Source organism: Brassica oleracea, chromosome C5 (genome assembly GCF_000695525.1).
Source record: "Brassica oleracea var. oleracea cultivar TO1000 chromosome C5, BOL, whole genome shotgun sequence".
NCBI classification, from domain to species: Eukaryota; Viridiplantae; Streptophyta; class Magnoliopsida; order Brassicales; family Brassicaceae; genus Brassica; species Brassica oleracea.
The window spans coordinates 20,198,685-20,205,176 of NC_027752.1; positions in this window are offsets into that span (position 1 = coordinate 20,198,685).

Consider the following 6,492-nt stretch of genomic DNA (forward strand, 5'->3'; position numbering starts at 1 on the left):
GTTCCAGCAGGACGGGTTGGGACATATAAACTGACACCAGGTTCTGTTTATAAACTGAGCAATTTTTTCGGCTCCAAAAACAAAGCTCAGTATCGGGTTACTGATCATAGCGCCACCGTTACATTCGCTTGGAATTCTGATTTATCGACTCTTGAGAACCCTCCGGTTCCAATTCACGAAGATAGGTTCAGGTTCCATAGCTACGAGGAGTTTCAGGCCAACTGTGACCGCAAAGTTGACCTTTATGGTAAGCATTGTTGAACTATTGTTGGTGATTATACTTAAATCTTTAAGTTGACCTTTGAATTATTCTATCTCAGATTATGTTGGCCACATGAAGCTGGTGAATGGGCAGACTATCACTGGCCATACTGTCCTTGACGAAGTTGACATAGCAGAGAAGCGGCATCTATGTGTTCATGTTCAGACACATGAGTAAATTTGTCCAATTGTCAGACACATTCTTTGTGTGTTATGCTTAACACATGATTTTAAACTTATGCAGCGGACCAGTGATGAAGCTCTATCTATGGGACAAGGCCGCGTCCGACTTCTGCCAGAAATTCAAATCGTATGGAAGCACTCCAAGCGTTCTTTTGGTCACCACAGTAACCCCTAAACATCTTGGAGGTTAGCATTTCACTAAACAACTGTATTAATTCATTATATTGTTAAGATTAGATGAGACATTGTTATACCATGTTAGGCCATTTAAATTCTATTGTTTCTCATCGTTTACCGTAATTGGTTGGTGTGTTCATATTTAGAACTTAGCTGTGGTAATTCAAACTGAACTGTATTAAGTCATTTTTTTTATTGTTAGGTGAGACAGTGATATAACATGTTACACCATTTGAATTCTATTGTTTCATCGTTTACGTATTTGGTTGGTAATAATCAATTCATGTGTTTTGAACATGAACCCTTGCTCTCACTTCTATGGCATCATCTCGAGTGTTTATGGATACCGATGTCCAGCCTAGCAAGGATTATCTTGGATGGTAGGCATTTTTGTATTCAATTATATTTTTCATGCAACTTCTGCTTTGGCATTTCATGCGACTTCAGCTCTAACATTCTTTTGGCTTCTCATTTTTCTCAGGCTGAGCTCCAACTCAGATATTGCTAATAAGATTAATGCATAGGTTGTCACTAAGCCTTAGACATCGACTCTAGAGGAACTATTCTCCTACTTCAAGCAGGAAACTGCTAAGGTACATTAGTTGTTCTGTTTTCACATTCATTGTGATATGCTTGGGTATTAATGGAGTTTATTTTATTTTTCACTATGGAAGGTTGCTTGGTTTGAATGCACAGCAACTATAGATGATGTTGTCCAGGGTTCTGCTTGGTATTATATTTCATGCGATGAGTGTAATAGTAAGGCAGTCAAAGGGCTTACCTCTCTGATTTGTAACAATAAGAAGTGTGGAAAAAGTGAAGTTACAGGCGTTGCTCAGTAAGTGTTGTATACACAGTTTCATCTACCTTTTGCCAGCACTAATAGCTAATCTTCTCTCATTGCAGATACCTCACGAGGATTTCTGTTTATGATAAGAGTGAACAAGCAGTTTTGTCATTCTTGGTGATGCTGGCAAAGAGTTGACTGGAAAGCATGCATCAGAATTAATTGCCAGTTACTTTGAGGTAATTTGAAACCTGTCTATACATAGCTCCATATTATTTGAACTCACGTATATTTTACTTGAATGTTAGTCTAATGAGGGAGTAGGAGCTGACCATTGCGTGTCGGTACCACATGCTTTACTTGATACAATAGGGCAGACACACAAATTCATTGTGAAAGTCTCAGATCATAATTTGACAGGGAAGACTCAAACCATAACTGTCACAAAGATACTCCCACCAGAAGCTCCACATCCTATAGCACCCTTGGAAGAAGACGTTATTCCAGTAACGTCCGATGATATCTTGAAGACTGGAAGTGAGGAATCCGGTCCTTCCAGAGGCTTTGAAGATTCTGCGGGTGATAGGGTTAGAAAAGCCTCTGAGAGTCTTGAATCAAATGAAGCCAAACATTCCAAGAGTGGCTAATATAGCTTCAACCTTTCCTCTTACGTAGTGATTGTTTTTGCTGCAGTTTAAGTTCCGTTTTTATGTTTACCTAATGACTTTGCCTTCTTTCCATTTCAATCTTCAGACTTTTGTGCATTGGAGATTTTTTGTTTCTTTGAATATAATTTTCACTATATGGTTTTTCTTATCTCTTTAAGCAATTTACTTGTTCTATTATGATATTTTTAATGGCACGTGATGATTAGCATATTTTCCTTTATACTATGTATCTGTACGTGATGATCCAAAATGGTCCGCTTGACATTAATGGACAATGTGTCTGCTTGGTTTAGAGACTTGCATAGCAAGACAGTAATGAAATACATATTTGTACTCATTACAAGCATCAATCCCAGAGTATTAAAAGGTAGTAATTATTAATTGTTTTAGGGATATAACTAGATGTTGTCTGCTCATAGAACAATTGATAAGAACATGATAGACGAATTAAACCAAAAAACTATAAATCATAGAATTTGATTCACATCGTTAACCTTTTTATTCTTACATGACTACAGGTAAACTGATTCTCGCCACAACCCCTGCTACTCGCTTTTACTGTGACAGCTCTATCGATCTCATACAAAGCTTCATCCGGAGAAACAAAGTTAGTAATCATTCTTGAAGTGGTTATCTAACCTGTGAGCCAAAGTCTACAACAATATTCTTCATCACTCAAAGAATAATATTTCACTTTCTATCAATAAATATTTATATATTTTCATTTTGGGAACTTTTTACATGTCCTGAACTTTTTGGTTATTGGATATTAAAAACTACAACGCCAAACCATTAAGTACCTTAACTCTTTCTGATTGTTTACAATATCACTTAGCTCTTTCGGTCCTAGAATACTTAAGACTAGAAGCCAAAAATGGAAAATGGCCGAAAATTAAAAATATGTTGGTGGGAGAGTTCGAACCCTGGTCCAGGATCATATACGAGGGCTACTCTACCACTAGAGTAAAGACACACTTTGAAAAATTTATGCCCGACATATTACATATAATCAACAGCCGGAAGACACTAGAATTTGTCAATCACGTCAATTCAGAAAGTTTGAGTGCTTCTTCTTCCTTTTAACGAGGGAAACTCGAGACTCTTCCTCTTCTATCTCTCCACTGTCTTCTCATCAAATCTCATCCGCCATGACTGAACAAAGTCATTCTTCTACTGATCGATCTAGACGTCGGAGGTTCAGTGAGGTCGATTATTCATTCGGAGAGCACTATCACTTCCGATCTCAAGTTCCATTCATATCGTTCAACGATCGTCTCCAAAGAAGCCGACTGTTATTCTCCAATACCGTTCCGACCATCGGAGGATATTCTCGCCGTCATCATAATGAGGAAGCGCTATCGGGTATCGTTATCTTTGTCTCCGAGGCTTTGTAGTTCATGTTTCTTTAGATCCTAAGGATCCCGTTTTAGATGATGTGTTTAGGATTATCGATAGCATAGGATGGTCTTACACTGTGATGCATGTGCATCCATTCTGTCCTAGGGTTGTGAGAGATTTTATCTCAAACAAACCCTTCAACGATGAGGGTGCTCTATTCGGGGATATGTGTTCCAGTTTACCCCTTCGGTGATCAACCGATTGATGATGACACCATCTGTCGAACACTCTTTTGAGTGGAAAGAAGTTGATCTGAATCAGGCCATCTCACACCTCACTGGAGGCCAATGCTCTGGATGGACGGGATTCGATCTCAATGCTTTGCCCAATCCCTTCCAAGTTCTATACCGTGTTTGTGAGCTGAATTGGCTTCCAGGTCCTGACTCTGATTCAATGATCAAAAACCGACTCCGCCTTCTTTATGCTGTTGCCAATCGCAACAATATTAACTTTGGTCATCTTGTGTATGACCAAGTGGTCGAGATGACCCGCAAAACAGACTGGGACACAAACCTGATTTTTCCAAACCTCATATATCAACTCTTGATGCTTCAAAAAGAGGTTCCTTTGTTACCAGGAGACGAAGAACCTATTGGAAGAGGTCTCCCTATCTATGGATTAGCAGGTGACACAAGTGGACCAAGGGGACATATATAGTAGGCTGTATTAGTTTAGCAGTCGAGTGATTTTTTGTAAGGTCCATCACTCTTTCACGAATGTGACTAATATATGATATTTTTGTCAAGTAACTTGTGTCTGAATCCTCTATCAAACGGTTGTAATTTCAATGACAGTTATGTTTTTGGTATGATGTTATCCAACATAAATTTAGGATCACAACAAATACTAACGTCTTTGAAAGTTACATATTTATTCAAGCCTTGACAAACGTGATTGGGGGCATAATTTTATCACCTAGACGTCAAGTCAAATTCAAGTAATTAAATACTATCTTCTTCCAAAAACGTAAGGAAACAACATATATACGGTTCCTCACTCCTAAAGAATAAATTCATTCTTTAAAAATAAACCAAAGCAAGGAAACACTTAACTTCTACTTCCGCAGTTTTTTAGCTTAAAACTTCCTCTCTCACATGTTCCAAATCAGTTTAGAAATCATCACTGGAACCGTTAACTAAGCTCATATCAGTCAATCCTCCAAAAAACAGTGTAAGTGTAGGAATTTATAATAAGCCAACAAAATACAATACCTATTCCAAATTACTAATTTACCATCGGATTGAATCTAAGGATCGCCATATCAACAGAATGGAGAACCCACCTCTTACCCCCTGTCCAAATTGCAGGTAACACAAATCCTTATTCCAGTTTGTGTGCGTTCGCTCTTTAGATAATTTATAATAATATTTTTTTTAATTATATAATTATGTGTTTTTACATAAATAATTATATACATTTAAAAATTATTGATTGTTTACGTTATAATCATAGATGCATGTTAGATATGCTATATTTTTGTATATTTATATTTATATTTTACAATTATATGGAAATCAGAATAATAGAGAAATATTCACAAATTATTATCCCAAAATTAGTGCTGTTTATTACATAAATACTTTCCTTATCACGAAATATAATCAATGCACGGGTCACCAATTACCTATATACTTTCCTTATAACTACAATAATGAATAGACACATTTAAAATGTATATAGAATGATATGGCTGTATTAAGTATATGATTATAATTGAGAACACTGCATTTAGGTTGGTAGGTTTATGGTATTTGTGGTTTTTATTGGCGAAGAACATAGTGTATGTATAGAGTACTCCTAAGCCTTGATGAGAAAGCTATGAGTTATTGCCAAGCAGTAGATACACAAAACTTTTATTATATTAAAGAGTAAATTTCTGCGTAAATGATTCATAATTAGCAATAACAATATAGAAAACTTTCACTTGAGACAATAATTTCAAATGAGGAGGCGATAAAATTGCATCATTATCATTTTGTTTCAAGTAATTAAAATATAGAGCAAATTAATTATATGGTTCAAGTTACTGGTTATAAGATTCGACCAACAATTTTTTTTTACATTAATTCATCATTCTTTTTTTGTGAAACCTATGAATCCCCTATATACCATAGATCATGTCTGTTAAAAATTGGTTGTTTGTGAATTATGTAGTGGTGAACCTCTGGCACATAGATCCCATAGACCATGTATGTTAAAAATTGAAAACAAAATCAACACCGGGTCATATTGGTTTTAAGTAACCATACAATACAATAGTACACTAAACCAATGATATTAAAATGGTTACTGATCAAACAAAACGCATCATAATAAAGTCTTTAACCGATGACAAAAAAAGTCTTTAACCACAAATCTAAATGGCTGAAACAGATGGTGATATGTATAATTACACCATTGTATTAATTTTAATTATTCTAAATTGTTATATCTATTTTCTAATGATCTTTTTTCATTGCATATTTTAATATTATTTTTCACACATTTTATTTTTTAATGATAATATTTTTATTTAATTACTTAAATTCATATATTTTTAATGATACTATAAATATAAAGATATTCCTATTGTCATGTAAATATGATGAAATTTCAAGGGCAGAAACCCAAATTTTCAAAATAAAATCATGCTTTAATAGTATAGATATCAAACGACCTGCAAAGCAACCGAAGAGAACTCATCCCTAGCGAAGAGGATGACATCTGCGCAATTTGCCACCACGAGCTTGGCGCATATGGAGACTTGAACTCTTTGGTTTGCAACCATTCCTATTATCACCAATGCATTTTAGGCTGGATCAAGATCACCTTAACAGGAAAACCCTCTAGTAAACTATAAAATATGCTAACCAAACTGTTAGACTTCATGTCCATATGAAGAAAAGAAAAGGACGACTGACATCAAGCACTACTGGCAATATTATATAGTTTTATATTTTAGTCCAAAGTACATGTGTAAGTTTAAAAGTGCTAAAACTCTCATGCAGCCGTCAAATATTTTTGAAGTAAGTTGCGTAA